The 25,466-nt window shown below is 44.1% G+C and overlaps 1 protein-coding gene across 5 annotated transcripts in view; it reads right to left on the bottom strand.

Annotated features, from left to right (window-relative positions):
- WIPF1 (WAS/WASL interacting protein family member 1) overlaps positions 1-24,247 on the bottom strand; it is a 121,007-nt gene extending 96,760 nt beyond the window's left edge. For 2 of the 5 annotated variants that reach the window (XM_036876936.2, XM_036876934.2), the window contains exon 1: positions 21,893-24,243. The gene's annotated coding sequence lies outside the window, so the exon portion shown is untranslated. Of the gene's footprint in view, positions 1-21,892 lie in introns of all 5 variants that reach the window. The other 3 variants (XM_036876940.2, XM_036876939.2, XM_036876938.2) reach the window with 3 other exon arrangements.
- Positions 24,248-25,466: the final 1,219 nt, after the last annotated feature.

The raw sequence follows: 25,466 nt of genomic DNA, 5'->3' as shown, positions 1-25,466 counted from the left end.
AAACCAAAAACCTGAGGGATCCCCTTGCCTCTTTCTCCTCACTCACCCCCATAACCAACCAGCCAATCACCAACACTTGTAGGTTCCAACTCTCAATATCTCTGGAACCCACCCCCTGACCTCCATACCCTCTGCCATCCTTGCCTGGCCCTGAAACAATTTCCTAGGGGTCTACAGGCCCAGGTCCCTCCATCCTCAGCCTGCTGTTGCTGTGATCCCTTTGAAAGGCAGATCTGCTTAAAGTCCTCTTCCCATTACGACTGTTGTCAAGTCAGTCTTCTCAGCAAGGCTTACCAGGCCCTCAGTATGTGAGGAGGCTCCTGCTTAACTCTCAGGCCTTTCATTTTGCCAACCCCAGGTGTGACTCCTGCCCTCCCCACAACCAAAAACACCCACACAGCTCTACTCTTTACACTCTACTCTCTAGCCCCACAGGATTTCTTTTAGCTCCACGGAAGGGCCCTGTTTTCTCTTGCCTCTTGGCGTGGGAGCATGCTGTTCTTTTGCCAGCAACCCTCTTCACCCGCCTCCACAGAATGCCTCCTCTGTCCTTCATGAGGCTTGGGCATGCTCCCAGGGTCCTCCCATCTCAGCACTGACCACTCTGCATGGCATTTTTCTGATACTTGTGCTCCCCACAGACTATAAACTCCATAAGGGCAGGGACCACACCTTGCTGTTCACCCCTGCATGCTTGCTGTCTGGAGCATGGCATGCATTTGATAAGTATCATCTGATAGAAGAATGACTGTGGGACAGTCTGTTCCACTGGCGGCCTCCAATCAAACATACCTCCTGGTAGTCACACACACACTTATCCCCCGGCTCCTTTGAACTGGGCTGTTCCTGTGACTTGCTTTAACCAAAAGAAAGCTGCAGAAGTGACAGCCTGCTAGTTCTGGGCCTGAGTCTCAAGAAGGCTGGCAGCTTCTGCTTTTGTGACCCTAACCACCATGTACAAGCCCAATGACCTGCTAAAGGGACCACACAGAAAGACCACAGGGACAGGCCACTGGGAGAGTAGGAGGTCCTGACACTTCATGGAGAAAAAGAGAAGTTCAGCCCCACCAGCTAAAATGTCATCTGAATGCAGCCCCAGGGGAGTGCTGTGCTCATGGGGACTGGAATGCTGTGGGAGTTCCTGGCTTAGTTGAACTGGGTATCAAATGTTCAGTGTGAAAAATCATCCAATAAACAGATGGTCAATTTTGACCAGTAGAAATGAAAAAAACAGCTACCCATGCCATTAGCCCAGGCAAACAATTACACACACACACACACACACACACACACACACACACACACACACACACACACACACACACACACACAATCACACAACTGATGCCACAAGGAGACAGCTGATATACACTGCTACGTAATCCAGGATATGGCTAGATTATTTTAAAAACCCCATATACATTTGCAGAATGAGGAGAAAGACTGCTAAATTTATAATGGCTTGGTGGAATTTTTGATTACTACTTCTAATAAATGCTGCTCTTTCAAATAGGAAAAGGATCATTATATAAGAAGTATGGCCTAAGCAAAGTACGTCTTTTGTAAAAATAAAAAATAAACAGAACGCCAAAGGTATTTTCTAACAGCTTATACTAGACAAATGCTTTGAATTTTCTGAATGATCTCTTGTATCTTCATATCAATGTATTTTTTGGAATGTATCATGTCTTTAAAAATTATCTCCAGTTAATAAATCTTATGTGATGGGGATTACAGTAAAGACGTGGATCTAGGAAAAATCTGGCAGCCTGAGTGTTGCATGTTTAGAAAGAGAAGAATCAGTTCCTAGTGTTTGTAAAGCTCCAGACACTAAGCAGGAGAAACAGAACTTCAAGCATAAATGTCAAAGGCCTGTCAGTTGGTGAGACTGAGCATGAACCCCTTTTTTTCTTATTACAATTTTTTATTAAGGTATTATCGATATACACTCTTATGAAGGTTTCACATGAAAAACAATATGGTTACTACATTCACCCATATTATCGTGTCCCCCTCATACCCCATTGCAGTCATTGTCTATCAGTGTAGTAAGATGCCGCAGAGTCACTACTTGTCTTCTCTGTGCTACACTGTATTCCCTGTGACACCCCCAAACCATGTGTGCCAATCATAATGCCCCTCAATCCCCTTCTCCCTCCCTCCCCACCTGCCCTCCCCCACCCCTCCCCTTTGGTAACCGCTAGTCCCTTCTTGTAGTTTGTGAGTCTGCTGCTGTTTTGTGAGCATGAACCCTTTTTAAACACAGCTGAGAGGGAGAAAAACTTAGAGTTTAAAAATGGGAAATATTTCTCATTCTTTTTTCTCTTCCCTAGATATGGGTACTCTTTGAATAGATGCCAGTGGGTTGCCCCCTGGAACCCAGTAGCCCCAGAGAATGGAAAACTTGTTCTCTGACTTTTCCTCTTCTGGTGGAGGCATCTGACTGTAGGGAGAGGACAGAATACATAGGCAGTGAAAATGAACCAAGAATCCCACTTTTACCTTCTAGGGAAGAGAAGAGCCTAGCATAAGAGAAACAGGTTTTTGCAACAGAAGGAATGTAGGAGTTTCAATCACCTTAGACACAAGGAAATGCAGGGGCACTGTGCTCTGCAGCAGGGATGGAGACTCATGCTCCTTACATGCCAGTTGCTAGGCTGGGCCTTTTCATGTGATTTTATTTAATTGGTACTTTGTAAGTGTTTATTGGGTGGTGGATGAATGAAGAAGACAGACAAGCAATATTCAGAAAGGACACATGACTGCATTAATAGTAATGGTGGGACTGGGGTTCAGCAGGGCAAGGTGGGAAAATAGGGTGGAGAGGGTCATTAGTGAGCCTTGGAGTTTAGGGGAGAGGAGGGAGCAGGAGGGAGACAATGCTGCTCCCAAAGACTCTGTTCATGCAACTGACATGAGCCCCAAGAAGGTTTGACCAGGTGACTTAGAATCACAATGAAGCTCGTTAAATGTAACAAGTTTGTGGAACAACCGTGTGCAGAATCCCATAAACATCCTATATCTTCAAAATGGGCAAACAATGTGAGGAACCTGGGATAAGTTCAGGGTTGTTCAAACCATGTTCTCTGGAGGCCTGGGGGTCCCACAGAACCCCTCGCAGGGTACCACATAAGGCAGGTACACCCCACTTCACCCGGAAAGGCTTTGCTTCTGTTTGAAAAAATGAGCTCTCTCCTTAAAAATATTAACAAACTGAAAACCATGGGTGCAGCACACAGAGCACTGGAGAAGGGTCCTGGGACACAGATCTGGGCAGCGGCCCACCACTAGCTGGCTCTGTGTCCTCAGACAAGTTGCCCCTTCTCCTCGGGCCTCTGTCTCAACACCTGGAAATGAAGATGATATCCATCTTATCCATCCTATGCGGCCATTTTGAGAATCTCATGAGATTAACCATGTGAAGACACTTTGAAATTATTTCACTGATAGAGGTTTTAAGAAACATAAAAGGTAAATTTTAAAAAATTTTCTCATTAAGTCAAGAGTTATTTTCATTGGAGGCTGTTTTGTTTTTTCTGTGTTTGTATCACTAAAATTCAGGGCTGTCTCAGAAGAAAAGCATTATTTAAAGAAGATACGAAGTGCTTGGCACAGTATCACTAACACCCCCCAAGCAGGCTAGATAAGGGGGTCTTGCTGGCACTCTAAAACTCTACCTCTAGGGTTTGGCAAACCATGCTTATAGAAGAGATGCTGAACTAACAGAAAATGGATTAGAAAGTCCAAGTTCCATGTTCACTGCTTCCAAGTGAGGATGTAGATGGTTGCTTATGTTGGGAAGGCTGACAAAGGATCAGTTTTAGAACTGGACTTCCAAATTACAAATCCCTATCTCACAGAGGAGAAAACTGAGAACTTGGGATGGGAGCTAACTCACCCAAGATCACATTAGCAACTGTGGAACTCGACCTCACATCCAGCACTTTTCCTCTGCAAGAAGTTTGACTACGGCAGACTTCTGAAACCTAATTTCCTACCAATAATATATCTGTCTATAGTTAGCTCGATTTTCCATAATCCACTTGAACAATTTTCAGAAGGGCTGCCAAAAGAAAAAAAAAGTGGTGGCATTTCTAGCATGGCCTGGGGGCAGGGTGAACCACATCCTGACTTGCCCAGGACAGTCCCCATTTGTGTCTGTTGTCCCAGCATAATTATTAATAGTGCTGCCTTGCTTCTAACAAGTGTCTGGATTTGGATGGAAAATTATAAAGCACTCTTTGTGCTTTTCTGGGAGAAAGAGGAAGACCCGAGTAGAACTTGGCGAGGTGGTTTGCAACCAAGAAGAGATGCGATAACTGTTTTAATGTATTTAAGGTCTGTCCTATGTTAATAAAATGAGACCATTCCATGACTACAAGGATTAGAACATGGACCACCAATGGAAATGACAGGGGTGGAATTCTTCCATACAGAAAAGTGTACTCCAAATGGCCTCTGAAGCAGGCCGCCTCATTCAAATCCTGGTTCTGCACTTACTAGCTCTGGACCTCAGGAGGCTGCCTAATGTTTTTACGCTTGTTTCTTCATTGGTAAAATAAGAATAAAAATACACCATGTATGTAGGAAATGCTCCAGAAACATGTGCTCCCATTGCTTTTACTGATTGTTATCTGGCAGGTAGTAGATTCTCCTGGAGTGGAGGTTTTCCCGACTGGACTAGAAAGGGATTGTCGGGTTCACCCTGGAGAGGACGGTCAGCACTGGCTTAGCTGATGGTGGAGATGCCACCCCACCTTGGTGAACTTAATGAGTCTGCTCTCTGCTGGAGGCAGGGTGGGTCAGCGCGGAGGACCCAGCATGCCTGATGCGGGCCACACTCTGTGCTGAGCAATCTGGAAAAGGGACCTCACTCAGGACTATCGGAGGGAAGACAGCCACTCCCACTGCATGTGGCAGTACAGGGTAGTGATTCAGAGCGTGGGGACTGTCTGCTTAGAATACCGGCTCAACGGTGTTCTAGCTGTGGACCAAGCTGTCTGACCTCTCTGTGCCTCAGTTTCCTCCACTGTGAAATGATGGGGATAACAACAGTGCCAATCTCACACAGCAGTAAGTGTGATAAATGTAAGCCAAGTGCCTGATAAATACTGCTTCTGTGATGAGGGTGCCCATCACTGAGGCTTAGAGCTGGAGAGCATCTGAAGGGCGGTGGGAGCTGAAGTCGGGAGGGGCGAGGAGCCTGCCGGCCCCATCTCACAGCCTGGAAGGCACCTCGCTCTCTTAGCTTAGGATGGACCTTCCTGTGATTCCCCAGTTTTGGCCCATCGGTTGGTGCCAGGGCTGTGGAACTGGTGGACCTGAATATGGGCACCGTGAGGTGGGGGCGGGCACAGCCAGCAGAGCTGAGGGCCGCCTGACCCAGCAAGTGGGTGTGAGGCCACGAGCTCCAAGCTAGGTGGAGATGGGATGGAAGCAAGAGTGGCTTTATTAAAACACACATGAGACAGTGTCACTCCACTGGCTAAAATCCTTATAGAGCACCTGGCCCCGGCCTACCTCTGACCATGCCCTTCAGCCTTCTCCCCACAGCCACACTCCTCCTCTTCATTTTCCCTGGACGCATCTAGCATATTCTCACCTCAGGACTTTAAATGTGACATCCCCTTTGTCTGACTCACACCTCCCCGCTGGTGTTCAGGTCTGCCTCATGTCATCCCGACTCCCACAAGCGTCCCTGATGGGTGTACTTGAAGCAGTACCCCTGTCATTCTCTTCCCATATTCTTGTCGGCCTTTGTCAAAGCCCTTATCAGTATTAATTAACTTAAATAAGCAATCTAAGTGATAAATATTTAAGTATGAGTTAATTTATTTAAAGTAGTAATTTATTTGTTTACTACCTGTTTCTCCCATCTAAAACATAAAACTCCCCAAAGATAGGGACCTTGCTTAAGAAAGCTTTGATAGTGAGCACTTAATAAATGTTTGGTGAGTGAACAGATGAAGCAAAAACAGATGTGGGGCAATGAGGAGGATTAGGAGCGACCGCCCAGTAGAGGGGGTTCAACCCTACTGGCTGGTGGGAGCCTGTGTGTCTGGGTGGGTGTGGCTACGGCTGCATGAGAGGGCAGAGCCAGAACTGACGCCTGCCCTGGGGAGGAAACACCACCCTGGCTGGCACAGAGCACCTAATCTGGCCTCAAGTTCATACTGTGCATATCCATGGCAGGAATAGGCCTGCAGTCAGTAACTTCTCCTGGGCTGGAGTTTCACTGTTAGCACCTAGGAGACAGGAGGCAGGCTGGTGGAACTTCAACTAGTGTTGAAGAGAATCTAGCACAGAGTCCTACAGAGAAGGGGCTTAAAATAACATTCCTGATTATGGTATTATGATTATGGTTCAACAGAGTGGCAGAGTTCAGCTGCTTTAAAACAGGCAAGAAACCCATAGGGACAAAATCCATGGATGGAATTACAACCATTTTCATAGCCAAGCAGAGCTAATCTGAGTATACTGAAATAGGGCATCCAGACATGCGAGGTTCTGATAAATGTTTCTATCTCCGTGTCAGGTTTGATTTCGAGCTCTCCACAGCAGCCAGATGAAGCCAACCAGAATCATAAACGTCCTCTCTTGGAAGGGAGAGGGCTGTTTCAACCAAAAGGCTCTGCACTGGAGACCCAAACACAAAGCAAAAAAAGAGTGAGGTTCCTTGCTAACAGTCCACTGGCATTCATCATTCATCAGGCTGCTGTCTTGATTTTGAGAGACTTTTTCAGAAAGCATTTGTAAGGAATACTCTGGATTTTTAAGACAACATTGATACAACAGCTTTAATGGGTACTGGTAAACCTTTATAGGTCTCTGGTTATTCAGATTTCATTTCTAGGAAGAATATCTCTGCTTTACAAATTAATTTTTAAATTTTAATGCCAGTGGGAGATTGGGCAGTAGAGAAGTTAGCGACAGACTGAAAGGGGAACAAAAAACATTTTCCACAAACACGTCCTTTTCAGTAATTTTCTTTCCCAAGAATTAAGTCAGGAGTGAAGAGAGGGAGGGGGGAAATAAGGTCCTTAGGACCACTTATGGGAACCAGGGCCAAAGACAAGGCTTTGTGAATAAGGCTGTGCTCTAGAAAAATCACTTTCCTGATCTAAATTTAGGAGTAAATGCTCATGCCTTCAGTTGACAAGTCACCTTTCAATCACTACCAGAAGAGGAACGTTAGTAAAGGGTTCACTGGCAGAGAAAGAATAAAACATTTTCCCTTTCAAAGCACTTTACAAAGAACCTTGAAGGCAGCCATTAATAGTCCTCATTTTAACAGACTAGAGAGAAAGATTACAATAAATGTGGAAACAAAACTCAGCAATTCATGTTCCTGCCCAGCCCCAGCCTTAAAGCTTTCTCTGGAGAAAGGGAGAGTGGCCTTCAGCCTCAGGGGAGAAGCTGTGATTTTACACTCTTTTGGTTTTTATCAGGATTTTATTTGTGAAATACCTTAACACCCTCCCCACTTTCCCATGCGTGCACGTGCGTGCGCACACACACACACACACCCCTCTGAGATTGCTGGAAAAGGCAAAATTGCAAGTGTGATTCCAGATTAAAAGTGCACAGTGGTAAGAAAAAACATGCAGGTTTTTTCTCTTTTTCCACTTTCTACCAAGCTCCTCCTCTATTTCAGTTGAACTCAGTGGCACAAGTGCCTTGGATAATGTGGAAATTGCTTCCATATGTGGGCACAGGAAAGCATGTACTCATTGGCTGCCGAGAAGGAAGCTCTCTGGGCAGCCTCTCTTTCCTGCCAGAAAATGTTCCCTGACTGAACAGAGCCAGAGTGTTTAAGTAGGAGATCAGAGGAGCATCTCCAATCTCCCAAATTTACATATGAGGAAACTAAGGCCTAAGGTCACACAGATGGTGACAGACCTGGAGCTAGAAACTGGCTCTCCCTGCCTGCCTCTCTTATTTTGAATGCTCTTTTGCACTTAGATTTGGTTTTATCCAAGAATGTTCTTAACTTAAATAGGTAAAAGTAGCTAAGCAATTATTAAATGCAGAGTCTGCTAGGCAGGCCTGCCATCCTGGGAAACCCCTCACACACCCAAGGCCCCAGGGCCCCAGTGCCCCTGCCCATGCCCAAGAGCCCAAGCGCTACCTGTTTTTACGGCTGCATCTCAGGGAATCTTTGGAAGAGTGTAAGCTAACCTTAGTTCTCAGTCATACCCAGCTATTTTCTCTGAGGTTGGGTAAAACTAGAACGAACATCTAAAATGGATAGCAATTATCTGGAGGTTAAATTTGTTCACTTTGAGGGGTGTCTCCTTAGTACAAGCTCTTCAAGTGATATGACCATCTCATTTGGAGGGAAACCATCCTATTTGAGTATTTTTCTCAAGTCATATTCTGTGTTTCCCTTCCTCTCTGCAAAGCCTTGCTTGCCTGCCTACTCCCCCTCCTCATAATCCCCCCAGGATTGCTTGCAAGAAGGACCGGTAATGAATTTAGCACAGCAGCAGGATGGCAAGTTGGGGTCCAGACTAAGAGGCCTAGTACTGAGGCCAGCACATGGGGCTGCAAGCTCATAGGAAACCCAGCTCAGAGGGTGCAAAGAAGCTCCTCTGACTCTGCACTGGGACCCACACCAGGGTCTCCACAGTCTCAGACCACTTCGCAGCCTCAATGCTCCTTTCAGGGCTGGGTTGGTCCAGAACTTGAAATAAAGTCTCCATGTAGATCTAACAGAGAGTGGTCTGCAAGCACCCTTCTCTGTACAGAAATCTACCAGACAGAACCTGGAGATTTAAGCCTGCATCACATCATCTTGCACTGCCTGACCCGAGTGAGTACACTCAGTGCAGTTGCAAATGTGCGGTGCTGAAAAGCTGAGGACGTTCAAGTTCCCTGTCCCCCAGGGTCAGCTTGCCTCACACCACTTGGACTTCTCCTCTCCAACCAGAGAACCTGCTTATAAGTCAAACCAGACAAACCTCAACTTTTTAGAAGCATGCTATGGGAAGGACCTGAAACCTAGAAGGGTTTTAGCAGTTCTGCTACATAACCCAAATTTGTTTGGGTCTTTTCTTATCTGTCCTGTCCCATTTTATGCTGCTTTATAAATCAAGTCTGTTAAGGTGCCCATCCAATAAAGTTTTATTCATACTATCATAGATATTTAGGACTATTACCAGTCTATGGTTGCAAGTATGAATTAGATAGACACAGTCTTTCAGTAAACATTTATTGACTAACTATTACATATGGAGCACAGAACTGGAGATGTAACACTGAATGAACATGGTTCCTCCTTTAGGGAGCACGGAATGAAGGGCCTCTGGTTCCTCGTGTCACTGTTTATGCTTCCATTTCACTATGAACCAAACAGAACAGTAATTTTTTGAATGCTACTATCGGCACCATGGCCCTATGAATAGGATCTGTGTTTTCTTTGTGCCAAGACAATGCATCATGGACTTGGAACATTTTTCTGTATGAACAGAATTAACACTCAGCTTCCTACTCCCTCCACCACCCATTGCCTCCGCTAGTTCTTGGCCCTCTGTCACCATCACTGCTTCACCAATTTTTAGCAACCGGAAGAGTGATTGGAAACCTCTTCAGGGATCATGAGGACTGTGTTACCGGATCTCCTGCAGAAATCTGCCAGAGCTACAATGAGACTGGTCTCTACATGCCTGATCCATTTCTGTTTAACCAGTATTTTTTCACAACTGCAAGTTACTGCCCATCCTCTGGCAGTCAAATCAATTTTAATGGGTTGCAACAAGCTTCCTTTTATTGAATACTCATTAGACTATCAGCACCCTGGTAAGCACTATTGGTAAGAATAGGAATGGTTTTATATATATATATATATATATATATATATATATATAAACATTTCCATTATCTATCTGTACTCGATCTCAATGAAAAATGTATTGCTTACTGTGGTCATGGTCAAATAAGGTTTCTAAACACTAATTTAGACACTGCTTCTTTATTATGGTGTACTCACTGTTCACAGAGAGATTCCTTTTAAAATACTGCCCAGAGGCTGTCTCGCCTTCACATCTGTCATTCAAGTATAGGAACAGGGCTATACTCTGAGCATACTTGTTTTTGTTCTTTTTTAAACTCTAAATCACTTGTAGCCTCTTAAATTTAAATTTTCTCTCTTAAACGTATTTTGACTCTAGGAAGAGCTGAAGGGACCCACCATGCTCTGTTCTGACAGGCTCCAGAATCCACAGAGTGCAAGGTTCCTTGCCTGTAGCCTCTCCATGAGGACTGAGTTTATTCATGCAGTTCTGCCTTGGGCCCTTCTGACGTACCTCATGGGGAAAAAAGAGGAACTCACTGGGTTCACTTATGCAACAGGGTTAATTACAGAACACCCTGCCCTCTAGTTCCTCCAAGCAAGCAGGCCATTACTGGCTTCATGAGAGTTCCTTAGGAGCTAGGCCTCAAAGTTAAGGAGAAAGTGGGGCCCATATGCACCCAGCTCAGTGCTTGCCCACAGCAGACCCCTCCATACTCTGTGACCACTCAGAGACAGGAGCTAGAAGCCACTTTCTATACCATCTAGCTTTAAGGAGGGGTGGGGGGAGCAGCAATGAGACAGTACCCGCATGTGTGGAGGCGTCTGGCATCACAGGAGGCTGGCTGACTTTGGCACAGCACACTCAAAATCAGGACATGTCACCAAAACTGCCATTCTAATCAAGCACAATGCAAGGAGACAACAGATACAGAATCAGAAACTTCTAGACCTAAGTACTAGTTCTGCCTCTGGTTTCTTGCTTAATTCTAGAAGAGTTCCAGGTCACATCAGAAAAACACAAACATTCTACTACCCTCCCATGAAGAACAATGACCTGAGGATCTGAGCCTGGAAAGGCCCCACAGGCCTGGGAGCAGCACACAGCCCTAGAAGCCTTCCCAGATCAGGGCAGGCTCAAGAATGGAGTTGGTTTTGTCTTACTTTCTGCTCTTGGGAGAGCTTTTTTATTTTGTCCTTCTGGGCTGGAAAAGATGGCCAGCTTTGCAGATTGACAAGCTTGTCTGACCTCTCTGTAAAACAGAAAGTCCATAGAGGCACCATTCACCAGTGTGTTAGTGCAGGGTCTTTCCAGGCACAACTGGAGGCCTTGTAATGTTAGCACCAATCTCAAGAAGCAAGAGCAGTGCAGTTTCTTGGAAGCCATCCCAAATGGTCTGCCTCTGAACCAAAATAGCAATGTGTTGTTCCTCAGACCAGGAGTAAGAAATACAGACAAGAGACTCAACCAGCAGTGGTCACAACCACCAATCAAGTCACAGCAGAACTCACAATCTGAAGCCCCATGTGGGTATTTTTACCCATTCCCATGAATCATGACTACCACAGTGAACACCTCTATAGCAAGTACTTCCAGTCACCTGCATACGGTGTTCTGTCAGAGATGTACACAGATCACTTCAGTGAGCAATGACCTCTGCCTTCTATGAAACTCATGCAAGGCTGACACAAATATACCACAGCAATACATGGACTTTCCCAGGGAAATTTATAATTGGTGCTTCCTGGTTATATCTGAAGTGCTTCCTAAAAGGGGTAAGCCAATGATGTATGTGTGCACATGCACCCGTGTGTGAAAGACAGTGAGGACAGGTGGTTTCAGGTTGTGACCATGTGTGTACTAATAGAGAATAAGGGTGAACATAATGGGTCTGCATATGCATATAGTGAGGTAGGGTGATTTTCTCTGGATGTAAATAAAACAAGACCTTCAAGGCATACCTGGACAGCATCTGGCTCAATTTCCATCACCACAAATGACATTACAAAGAAAATCTCACAGTAATAGCTTATATTTGTTCTTCAGCAAGTATACAATGAGATTCAATAAATTAAGAACTCAATGAGCTTTCTGAAATATAATTTGATCTTACATATTACACATAATACACGTACACTATTCTCCTTAAGAAGTGTGACAGACACAATAGCTGAACCTTGAACAACTTGGGTGTGAACTGCTCAGGTCCACTTATCCACAGATTTTTTTCAATAACTATATTGAAAAAATTTTTGGATATCTGTGACAATTTGGAAAAATATTTTCTTTTCTCCAGCTTACTTTATTATAAACATACAGTACAAGATATCTAACATACAAAACATGTTGACTGACTGTTTATCAGTAAGGCTTCTAATCAAAAGTAGGCTATTAACAGGAAAGTTTTGGGGAGTCTGAAGTTATATGTGGATTTTTAACTACTAGGGGTGATGGTGGTCAGCATCCCTAACCCCTGCATTGCTCAAGGGTCAACTGTATTTCTCGCCCTTGTTATCAAAGTTTAGTCAAAAACAGGCAAGGTAAAGCTTCAGACTCATCAAATCTCTGACCCATAAGGTAAAATGTTAACAAGTGCATTGTTTAGACAGTACTTTAGTTGGAGATGTTAAGTCTGTCCCATCACAGACATGGCAGACATCCTCACCTCAAATTCCCGATTCCTACTGATCACTCTATTTTTGCATTGTGTTTTGTTGTTTTCAAGGTCATATGCCACTGGGCAACAATGCTGGGATTAGAACACAAGTTTGAATTCCTACTCTATTGCTCTTTTCACTTTACCATGCTACCTTTAGCAGAGGATGCCATGCAGAAGGAATTAAATAAATGAGCTAGTTGATATCAGGTCTTAACCTGAAAGTGATTTAATTTTCAAGAGTCTACACTATCTCTGAGGATTGATGGGCACCCAAAACCAGGGGCTGAGTCAAAGTGAAGATAGGGCAGAGATGACATACATCCTCAGGCATTAGCATACGGGGCCCTAAGAAGATGTGAATGTTTACAAATTCCAGTGCCAAAGCTATGGTATAAAGCAAGAGAAAATGTGCCAATTCCCCCTGGGCACCACTGTCCCTCATGATAGCACTCACTGGCTAATACCTAATGCAGCTCCCTACCAAGGTTTGCTCCACAGGCCAACCAGACACTGAACCCAGTCCAGCCTTAGGACTCTGGCTAGTTGGGGTCAGAGGATTTCTGGCGTTGAGAATGATCTGTTGTTTTCAGTGGTGTAGAGTTCAGGGTCCCTGAGGAACTGGGCCGCGTTTAAAGACTCAGGGTCTCAAGATTTTCCTGTTTTTATGAGACTTCCCGTTTTACTGTACTAAAGTCTCCATTAAGACTGACCTCGAGAACCACAAGAACAGGGCTGTCTTCTACGACCTCACTCAGCTCCTGTGGACGTTTGGGGTTCTGCACAAGGATACAACAGTTTGAGGAATTCCTCTGGCTATGTTATGTCAGAACTTTAGCCTCAGTCTCTCTTGGGAACCTGTGTCTTCCCCCTGACTTAGCAGGGCTCCCTCCAGTCAGACGTGTCAGTTTGCCTGCCTAGTCTATGGTGTTTTCCAGCATGAGGCCCTTGGCTTACTTCAGCCCTGGCAGTTTGGAAGATGTATAGATGTATCTTTCAGGAGACTGTGATCTGGACAATCCAGCCTCACTCGGGTGAGTCTGTCCTTAGAGTTGTTTGCACAACTCTAATGTGTTCTTTTTTAAACAGCACATCCTTTATGAAGCTCCTAGCCTTTGAAACACTAACATTAAAAACAGAGTAAAACTTTTATTATGGTAGATATCAAGGACTCACGGTGTTCCTGAATGTTCAGTTCCAGCTTCTGCTACCCAAACACAATCTTTCTGCCATCTGTGTCAGGTTAGCTACAAAGCACTGCTGTTATTCTGGGCTTACACAACGTTGGCCTGACCTACCCAAATACAAGACATTTTGCTGATTGAGTTAGTTACTCTGTTCACATAAATGAATCCGGTTGTGCAGCTGTTTCTGATTAGTCAATGTACTATTGGAGTTATATACAAATAATTTTATAATGAACTCAGCAACTAGACAGACAGAAGCGGAATCTAGTCTCCCCTCCCAGAAAAACAAGCAGGAGCAACAAGAGTAGGGGCTTTCAACACTCCAGGTTTAAGTTCCTATCTGCTGTGATTCAGTTTTTCCTCTTGATGTAATTCAGCATAACATAACTAATGCTCTCAAAGAACCTTTGTCTTCAGACTTTTGGATTTAAAAGGGAAACTCAGTTTTGCAAGTTTAAAGCTCTTTTAAAATTTCCCATCTTTGTATTTTATAAGTTTCTGTTTTTTCCATTAAACATTTGTATTTCCTGACACAATTTCTTAAATAATAGTCTTTTAGAAGGAGAAAATTGGGATTGAAAGGTCTATATTGACTTAATTATAAACAGAATTCAAGTGTTTTGTTTCATTTCAATACAAACTGATTAAGTTCAGTAAGATTAGGCTCAAGTTTTTCTTTCCCAGTTCTAGAAGGCAAATCATATGCACATTAGAAAATTAAGGAAAAGACTGGGTATGAATAATTCAAATGAATGGAAAAAATTTTTTAGAAAGGTAAAAATAGTGACGAGTGCTCCCTAAAGAAATCACTTGAAACAAAACAGGAAAAAGAGATTAGAAAGTTTATACTTCCAAAATGAATTACTCTGGCAAGGATGTGGGGAAACGTTTTCAAATAGCATTAATGGGACGGTGAATTACTACAACTTTTGGAAAGGAATACTTTCCACTTTGAGGACTTTGACAAATAGAAGTAAAAGCTTCTGTATGTTAGCATCTTCAAACTTATATAGACAAACTGTTGTGGTAGCACAAAACTTGAAACAATCTGAATGGTTTAGTTACAGAATATCAAATAGCCATAATATAAATTAGTTTTTTAATTTGGAAAGAATGTCTATGATGTTTTGTTATGTTAAAAAAATCTTGTGGATGTCAAAAAGATACCTGCTACATATTCATTGTAGCATTATTCAAAATAGCCAAGATAAGGGAGCAACCTAAGAGTCCATGAAAGATGAATGGACAAAAAATACACGATGCTTATACACAATGAAATATTATTCAGCCAAGAGAAAGAAAGAATCCTGTCATTTGTAACAACATGGATAGACCTTGAGGGTATTATACTAAGTGAAATAAGTCAGAGAAAGACAAATATTGCAAGACCTCACATGTGGAATCTAAAAAAGCCAAACTCACAGAAACAGAGTAGAATGGTGGATACCAGGGGCTGGGGATTGGTAGAAATGGGGAGGTGTTGGTCAATAAAACAATCTTAAAGCCTAATGTGCATATGTATCTATGTCTAATAGAAAAAACTAAATATGTGGATATATATTTATATATAGTTATAGAAGCAAAGAGAATGTTGAGGAAGAGCACGTTCTGAACTGGTAAAATTCATTACCTGGAGGGTTAAAATTTGAGGGACAAAGGAGAGAAATTACTTTATGTACTTTTCTTGTCTTATTTATATCAAGTACATAATACTTTTATATCTGAACAAAATGAAAACTACAATTTAATTTTTAAAAAGTAATAGAGTCACATTTTCAGCAAACACAAGGAAGCAAAGACAATTACAAAGACTGAGCACCTTACCTGGCGGTTAACAAAAACCTCTTTCTAGCTCTCAGAGACATGTTGTTTCATCATAGCAAAGAAGAACTGGTGTACATAAAAATCCCATACAAAAAGGAATCTTATGGTTAAAATAAAACCCCTTGCACAGTCCTTTAACCAACCGAGAATTTTTTTCTTTTACTTCTCCCAATTCCTCATCAAAAACTGAAAATTAAGTGGGAAGCAATTATGATGTTTAATTAATGAGTTAGTAGCTCCAGCACCTTGTAAAATATCAACCAAAGCCCCAATTTTAACAAAGATCTAATTTTTTAATTTGCCTCAAACAAAATGTGAAACTTTTTTTTTTTTTAACAATGCTAAAAACTCCAGGGAAAACAAACAGTATAGAATTTTACTAACAAAACCTGAGGTTATTTTAACTTATGCTTTGGGTTATTTCTTAAACCACACATGGCAATCAAATTCTAACTCCAATGGATAAGAGCAGGTACTGTTTAAAGTAAATTGCTTTACTACTTTTTAAAAAGGTTTTAAGCCCTTTTCTTAAGCCCTCAAAAATCAGATGAAAAATTTCACTACCATCTGAAAACTTGCTTTAGTGCTCCTAGCCTGCCTTCTGGGGCCTAGGAAAGATAACTAACTTGGACTCCTTTATCGTTGGACTCTCTACCCCTTCCCTCTCAATCCAATCACCACGGCCCTTCCTGGGAGTCCCTCACCCAGCACACACATGTGCTGCTCATGGGACATGGGCCTGTTCAAGAACAGCCCATTTTTTCTTATATCTCAAGTCAATCTGACTGTCTCCATTATTTAAATATCAATGCCCGTAACACAAGACTATTGTGGTCAGACACTGATCTCCCTGTTTACATTTTCAGGAAAAAATAAAAGCAACGTGTTTTCTCAGATCTTCTCCAAGGTCTGAAAGTTTTCTACTTTCAAAATCTATTCAGCTGGGGAAAATGTCTCAGGGTTTCCTGAAATACTATTTGAAGTGTATAACACCTCAACATTGCATCATTCTAAGATGTAGCCAGATTTCTCTCTTGGTCCCTCCCGGGCCTAAATTTTTTAGTCACCGGACATAATCTCCTGCACACATCTATAGAAACATGCTTGGGAGGCTTCAGAAAGGGGCTGAAGAGACATACACTCGGTTGAAAAGCAAGAGATTCAACCAACTGTTCGTTAGGTCTGTGTGTGCCAACTAAATGACTATACTGATTCTGTCACTGAATCAGTTGGTTGTTGGACTTGACTCAATGGCTTGATTGTTTGAGCATCATTAGCAAAAACTAACAGGTGAGCTGATGGTCACTGAACCAGTAGTGCCAACTCTAATGGGTGACTGTGGACAACCAATCACGCAGTCATTTTACATACATGTATCTCCCTACAGCAGAATGCTATGCAGTGGCTAAGAATACAGGAGCACTACATTCAAGCCATACAGAAAAGTAAAGCAAAATGCAAACAATATCCACATAATGCAGTTGCAATATGTAGGTAAATGGGGTGGAGTGGAGAAGAAGAGGAGGGATGTAGCCAACTGTGTTTAGCTGTTATGCTGAGGTACAGGGCACACATTACATATATAAAAAATAATCAAGTACTGCTTATGAGAGAAAAAACATATATGTAAATAATATAAACATATATAGATACATATTTAAATGGCACATGTATTGCCTATGTAAGAAAAATAGGAAATATATAAAAATAAGCTTTTAAGTTGTAATGGATTCCACTGACTTAGGAAACTATCTGGCTCTGAATTTCCTGTAGACACCTCTTACTGAGAGAACTACATACCCCCAAAACAAAGATATCTGTGGCAGTTGGGGTGTAAGCTAGTGTCTCTCAGTTTTGCTTATACCTCTTAGGTTGTGCATCGCCTCTTAGTTCAAAGAAAAGACGGAAAACCCACGGGTAAGAGTCCCAACCCTCATTTATGTGGAAGTGAACCAGACACAAGTATTAGACCAGGAAAGGTCATTTCTTAGGTTTTACAATAACGTCTACCTTCCCCAGAAGAACTCAAAACCCCAGTCCTTTATTATTAGGGTTGTTGTTATTGTCCAATTTGGAAGATACAAAAATAAGCAGCATTCAAAGCTAATTATGTATATGAATAAAAAATAATGTCACCTCATACCTAACAGTCATGGTGGAGGACTACTTCTGAGGGTGAAATTTATTTCCTAGCATCCTCAGAAACCAGATACTCTTTTATGAAATACCAACATCTACTTTGCCTTCATAAAAAGTTAACTCACCTCAAATCTTACAACCAAAGTGGCAGAAATAATCCGACATTCAACAAACGTTAATTGAGAACCTACTATACAAAAACCTACTATTTTTGAGGGAATATAAAAATGACTTTTTAAAAAAAGTTAGTGCCTTGAAAGAGCTTACAATCTAATAGGGGAGAAGAGACGCATAGACGTGACTCAATATGGGACAGAGTGGATTCTGAGCCACAGCGGAGGCCAAATAAACATTTATATGAATCTCTAGAAGAGGCAGGAATCAACTCATGGAGAAGAGAGCATTTTGGCTCTTCTTAAGAAGCATGTTTTTACAGTGTGAACCACGTTTACTGAAGCTACTAAATGAGTGAAATTGTAGATGATTGTGCCTCCTGTTTATTTTAATGATATTCTTTTATTGAGCATTAGCAAAGTCTATTACTTTTTTTTTCAACAATTTGGCCAATTTGAAGAATCTATAGGATTCACCATGAAGTTAGGAGGAGGGGCAGCATGGAGAGAAGAAATATCAATGCAGCTTACAGACAGGAATGGAAAAGAACAGTTTAGCTGGAGCCTACCACGTGAGGAGGCATATATAATACTGCTGAAGGTGAAATCAAGAGTTAAAAGTGCAGAGTTTGGAATCAGACGGACCCAGAATTGAATGCTAGCTCTGTCACTATGTCACTAGCTATGTGACCATGGGCAAGTTACCTAATTTCTCTCAGCCTCAGGTTCTACATATGTGAGTAGAACCCACCTCACAGGGTTGTGTGACTCTTACATGATTCCATTAAATGACATACGGTAAATTGTAATGTTAAAGGAAGAAGGAAAGGGAAAGAGAGAGGGAGAGAGGGGGAGATTTTTAGAAGCTTGGGCCAGAGCATAGAAAGCTTGGAAGAATCTGATTCACTTAATATAACTAAGAGATAAAGGAAATTAAAAAGAGGAAATTGTGTTACGGAAAGATGGCTTCTTAGGAGAGCAAACATATATCCATAGTAAGCAATGCTAAAATGCTATCCTTTATACCATCACAGCAACATGCTTTTACAATGTGAACCATTTTTCTGAAGCTTCCAAACTAATGAAAATTGTAGGTAACTGTCTGTTTATTCTAGCTGTGTTCTTCTTTCATTGACTAGCAGCAAAACCTACTGTTTCTGACTTCTCAACAAGTACTCATAACTAATCTGAAGACTGCCATGCTGCACATGCTTCCCAGGAATCACAGTGCCCTGACCCCTGGCCACACAGAAACACGAAGCAGTGACACTCCCCCTGCCCCCGCCAAAGGGCTTGGGTGCCTCACCTGTGGCCAGCGTAGCTCAGCCTAAGGCAGGCAGTCTAGCCCACTGGTCACCCGCACATCGATCACGCCCACTGTGACTGCCACAGCATGTCACTCTGGCACTTCCAGGAGCCATGGGGCCAGGAAGGCAGCACTTTGTCTTTGCCTCCCTCAGCAGAGTAAGCAGGGTGGTAGGCCCCCAATGCTGAGATTCTCCTCCATGAGATTCCTCCTTCTCTGCTGCTAAGTGGGTACACAAGGTGATTGGTGTGAAGCCACAGACAGCCAAGGGATTGTTATGTATTAACTTACAGAAAAGGTTGTTCCTATGCTTAGGCTCCTTTTGTATTTCTAAATGGGAAGAGGAATACCAACAGTGTTTTTATATTTACTAACACTGATGATTAATAACAAACGCTAAGCAGCAGCACTGTCCTGAATAATGTTAAGCAATCCACACCCACGAGTTTATATGACCCTCCCAGCAACCCTGTAGAAGAGGTGGTTACTCTCATTTTAAAGGTAAAGAAACTGAGGTTGCAGAACTTGTAAAAGTCACAGCTGGGAGGAAGCAAGATGTGTGCAACTTCCTGGCCCGTGCTTTACCCTTGGGGAAACCCTGCACATGGCCGCATAGCAGCGTCACTTGGGGGGCTTTCAAAAAACAGATTCTTGGGCCTCACCCAGATTTACAGAAATCAAGCCTTTATGAGCTTCTAGTCACACCCATGGTTAAGGACCAGCATACTTTTATACCAGTCAAAGCATGTTAAACAGAATAGCATTACTCAACTAATTGAAGGTATTCTGGGGACTTTGGTAAGCCTGCAGTTTTTATTATTCCAAAGTATACAAGAGTCACAGTTAATTATTTTGACCTGAAAGGGATCCCTGCAGGGTGAGGAACAATTGGCAAATGTGGGGCTGAGCAAGGCAATGATGCCAAGGGAGGAAGTACCCATTTGCGGCAGGTGGGTGGAGCCTGAACTGTTCCTCAGTTGGAGCAGTGAAGGTGGGAGGCAGCGTGAATGTGCCTATCACTCTTCCTGTGCTGGCACATGGGTGGCACTCTAATGCTCTGTGCTGGGCTGCTTTTCACTATTCCACACCCCATCATCCCATTTGATCCTTACACTGTGTGATGGAAGAAGAGCAAAGGTTATCAACCCCATTTCTTGGATGACATAAGTGAGGCTCAAGTTGTATGATATGCCCCAAAGAACCAGAAAGTGGTTGAACACAGAGCAGACAGTTAATCTGGGAAGTTAACAGACAAATAAAAGAAGGCATGAATCTCTCTAGCTGGAAACAATCTTGTCTCTAAATGACCCAGAATTTGATCTTACTTGCTTACAAGATCTTTTTGCTCTACATCACACAAACCTGACTTCACGTGCTTCTCAGGAAACTGAAGTGATGGCAGAGTTGGGCAGATTTCAAGGAAGAAGATGATGCTATTAAAGTGTTTTCATAGCACATGCAGAGTCTAATCTGAGCACTTCTAATTCAACAGGTAATGGGCTCCTACAGGTGGGCAGGGATATTTTTTGGTTCTTGAGAAATTCAGCCTTGTGGAGATGACAGGAAGGTAAAGATATTCAGCAAGATATACAACATAGAAGGCAATGTTGTGAGCACTGTAAAGAGGGATTAAGATGCAAAATGCTGATGGCCTGTACAGGGTTCTCTCATGTCAAGAAGTGAAAGGTGATTCATACAAGCTGAAAAAGAAAATTCCTTGTAGTTATTTTAGCTGTTATAGAAAAAGGCATTTTTGAGGAGAAAAAAAAATGGTAATGCCTTAAAATCAAGCTACAGTATTGTTTTGAAACTGTCTGGGCAACTGACAAAACTGGCAAACCCACCAGGGTGGAATACTGACTAGGGGCTCCCGAGGAGGTGGGGACCAGTGACTATCCAGGGAAAATAGTTACATGCAATTTTCAAACAAAAAACAAGGGACCAAGTCCACCCAGTCACCGCTGACAACTTGAATGGTTTCCCAGAGAACTGAGATAAGGCCAGGAGGCTCGGGGATTAGGCAGGACCAGAAGACCGAGCCGGGCTTGGTTCCTCCTACAGACACACCCTTTGTTAATCTCGGAGTTCAAAAGTCTACATAACCACCAGTTGAAGGCTTTGGGTCTCCCCGATGGGGTCAGCTGGTTTCTTTTACACTCAAAACTTTAACTGTTCTTTTTTTATTAAAGAGAAATACGTTAATAGGAAGAGGCAGAGTGAGGCAAAAGTGAAGCTGCACGGAAAGTTCGGGAGAGGCCCGGGAGGGGAAAGCGCTGACGGGCACTGGAAGTGGCCAAGGTCAGCGCCCCCGTCTCACGCGCGGTTACCCGGGCCACAGACAAGCCGCAGTCCTGGGCACCTCGCGGGAGGCTGGCTTGGGAAGCCGGCCAGCCAGATGGGAACGACTCCCCCAGAGAAGAAGGCGGGACGGTTCCCAGGAGGAACGCGCCCCGGGGACGCCCGAGAAGCCCACAGACGCCCGCGCTGGGGGCGCAGATGCGGCCCGAGCGTGCGGCCGAGAAGCCCCAGCCGCGGGTAACCTAGCGGGAGCGGGTCGCCAGTCCCCGGGTGACCCCGGGGTCGGCGCAGCCCGCCGCCCTTGCCTCCCAGCCCGGCGGCCGGGCGTGCAGGTCTCGCCGGCCGCGGGGCCCGGAGTCGCGCCCCTCCCGAGGCCACGCGCCGCGCCCACAGCAGCCGCAGCCCCGACGTGCCTGCTGCCCCGCCGCGCCCACCGGGCGCCAAGCGGCGCCCCCGAGACCCGCCGTCGAGCCCAGCCCCTCCCTGGCGTCCCCGGCAGCCGCGGGGTCTCCCTGGGCGCTGCCTCTCGCCCCCCGAGACGACAGCGCCCCAGGCCACGGCGGCGGCGCGTCCCTTACCGCGCGGCGGCTCCGGGCGGTTCCAAGGCCTCGCGGCGCGCCGGGCATTTTTTTCTGGGAAACTTCTCGCGGGTTGGTAGGGCTGCGCCGGCCGGGCAGGAAAAGCTCTCAACGCCGGGAGGCTGCGACCATCCGGGAACTTCGCCGAGATTTAAACCCTCCCCCTCGGCTCCGCGCCCCCCCGCGGCCCCGCAGCCTGTGGACGCCCGCGCGGCCGCCGCCGGCCCTTCGCCCTCTCCTCCGAGCGCCGAGCCCGCCCCGCCCGCTTCTGGGGCTCTGCGCCCACGGCCCAGGGGCCGCCGGAGGAGCGCGGCGGGCGGGTGGACGGGAGGCTGGGGCTCCTGTGTTCCTTCGCCCCCTGAGCGGTGAGAGGACGCGGTCGTGGGGTCCAGGGCGAGCGTCTGCTGGGGAGGGGGGCACTGGACGGTGCGCCCTCCGAGGAGCCCTCTCCCCAAGGCCTGCATCCTCCAACTTCCCGCGGCTGGGGCCCCCCCACCCCAAACCCAAGGGAAGGCCCTTTCCCATTGCCCTCTCCTCTGTTCTCAAAAGAGCGGATCCAGCTTTGAGACACCTTAAATTCAAATTCATTTTTTAAATGGATTTTAAAGTGGAGTGGAACCCACAGAGGCCCAAGGGCCACATGCTGACTCCCCGCCCAGTGTGTGGGGACGACAGTGCTTCTCCGTGGAAAGATGCCAGTTCTCCCACTAAGCGGTTGGGATTCTTTGCGTAGTTTTGCTGCTGGTTGGGATGGGTTTTTCATCTGCCACCGACAATAGGATCACAGCGGACATGAGGAGAAAGCAGAGGCTCTTCGCCATTACCACGGCTAACTCTTACTGCCAGGCTCAGACTAGCTCCGGAAGCCACCACCTCCAACCCCCAAGGAAGCGCTCACACTCACTAAGACCTCACAGATATTACAGTGTGCAAATAACAAGAAATCGTGATCAGTATAATGAGGATTTAATCATTTGTTAAATTTCCAAAGCTATGTTTTCCTTTGAGTAAATGCAGAAAAGGTAGGGACCTATGCACTTGAGAATTGATGTCCTAGGCTGAGGAGGTTGTTCATCCTGGACTTCAGGCTGTCTCAGCGGCCGTGCCATTCCCGCGTGCACACTTGTATCTTGACATGCTCTTAACAGATACAAGAACCCCTCTGGGAAAGAGATTTGGTAACATGGGTAAACTATTCCTGTTGACAAACTTTTGTCTCTAAATGTACCCATCTTTTTAAGGTTCATTATGCATTTGCCTTTCTAAGCCATTTTTATGGTAATATGCATGTTTTGTTTTATATAAGATGAAGACTAGTGATGTCATCTAGCAATGTTATTCCAGGCTTGAAAACAAATCAATAGCACTTGGCATAGTGTAGCATGGAAGTTAAGCGTACAGCTGCCTGGTTTCTTTGCTAGTTCTCTAAGTCTCCAGTTTTGCTTCAGTCAGTAGGGATAACAGTAGTTCTTACCTCCTATGGCTGTTGTAAGGATTAAATGTGATAATCCCTCCAAAGACAAGCAGAGTAGTGGCACATAGGTAGAACAGAAATCTTTATTTATCTTTGATTCTCCACATTCCAGCAGAGTTCCTGGCATCTTATAAAGAATTGATTAAGTATTTGCTAGGATAAGAACTCTTTTGAGTTTATGTCTTTCAAGAATCCATGTAAATTTTAGCACTAGGATACACAAAAGAAAATTAGGAAGGTGAAATACATGACCCCCCCATCATTTTATCACTGAAAGCCCAAAATAAATGGAGTTCTGAATCACCCACTGTTTTAAGTCACCCATAAGATCAGTGATCAGTTGTCCAGCATGCCTCTAGCTCTTTCCTCAGACCCCAGTACTGCTCTCAGTAAGGTCAAAGTCTACCTGCTATTTTATCAGCAGTAAATTTCTAGTTTCAGTAAGTGGACTATAGTTATGTAAGGTGATTATATTTGGGGAAGATGAGTCAAATGTATATGGAAACATTTTTTACTATTTTTGCAACTGAATTGTAAGTTTAAAATAATTTCAAGCTGAAAGTTAAAAGAAATTTTTAATTAAAAAAATGGTCAAAGCCTACCATTCTACACCAGATACATTCTTCCCTTGGGTGATGCCAAATTATAGCTTAAAATGAAGATACTAAAGTTAATTTTATGCTAAACCTTGGCAGTCATGTAAACATTGATATGAATGAGTTAATAAGAAAAAATGACTTCTTGAATGCTGCTTGAAGATGAAGCTGACTAGAAATGTTGTAATGGTCTTGAGAAAGAAGGAGAAAGAAAGGAGATAGAAGGACACTGAGATCAACAAAATTAAGACAAATTTACCAAAGTGCAATATTATTAAATAAATGTATTTGCTTGCCATTTCATAGCTACCATTTTGGGACTGAATGCTAAACTAGTCCAAGGTGTCCTATAGCATCCCCTCTCATAACAATTACTTGTTTACTATAATCACTTGTCTTTAATGCCTTTCTTCTCCCCAGGACAGTCACCCCAGTTTGGGAGGAGAGGTATGTCTGCCTGGTTCACACAGTATTCCCAGCACCTGGCACATTCTTAGTATTCATTAGTGTTGGTGAATGAATGCCAAGCACTCAACTAAGCCCTCTTTTACCTATAGTATCTCATTTAATTCTCACAGCAAATTGGTGAGACAGATATTTATTTGTTCCCATTTTACAGATGTAGAAACTGTGGTTTGGAGAGTTTAAGAAACCTTCCCAAGGTCACTCAGGTCGTGAACTTCAGAATGCAGATTATTTATAACACTCTTGCTTTAACTATTGTGTATTCTATCTCTTGACTTTACTTCTCTGAGCTTCTGCTGATGTGAATGACCTGAATTGACTAGTATCCCAATTTCTTGGTGCCAAAGAACAAAAGAGGAAAATATATTTATGTTTGCAGAGAATGATTGGGGTCAGGCAGATTTGGTCAAAGGCTCTATATTAGTTTGACTGATTTGGGTTCTTTCCTCTGAATTCAGGGAGTATGAAATGGTAATGTAGGGAGTAAATGGAATGCTATGTGAGACAAGAGTCCCATGATAGGCCAGGGGATGATGCAGAGATTCAGGTGTTGCGGAAGGAGTCTTGCAGAGGGAAAGACCAGACTGGCTTTGTCAGCTACTGATAAGCAAGGTGAATAATGGTGGGTACAGGGAGGCCAGCAAGGCTTTAGAAAGGGTAGATTTCATTAGTAAGTCAGTTGTGGCCCCACAGTAGGGCCTGTCAATATCTGCAGTCCCCACCTTCATATTGGGTATCAGGAGTCCCTGGAGCAATGAGACCCTGTAGGCTGGACTGGAGAGATGCACTGGGAGGGCTGTGAGGCCTGTGAGGCTAGGGGGGTCAGCCAGGACAGCCAGCCTGGGAGGAAAGACACAGCTCCGCTTCCTTACTCATCACAGAATCAGCTGCCATTGGAAATAAAATGGCCACTGCCTGGCTGGTAGAGAGAGGTTTGCTCCCAGGGCATCCACCAGTTAGAGAGAACCCCACATGCAGCTTCTCCCTGATCCCCTGAATCCTGCGTTCCTCTGTGATGGTGTCCTGTCAGATACATCTT

Source organism: Manis pentadactyla, chromosome 6 (genome assembly GCF_030020395.1).
Source record: "Manis pentadactyla isolate mManPen7 chromosome 6, mManPen7.hap1, whole genome shotgun sequence".
Classification (NCBI taxonomy): domain Eukaryota; kingdom Metazoa; phylum Chordata; class Mammalia; order Pholidota; family Manidae; genus Manis; species Manis pentadactyla.
Note: the sequence above shows the minus strand (reverse complement) of the source record. Positions and strands in the feature narration are given on the sequence as shown.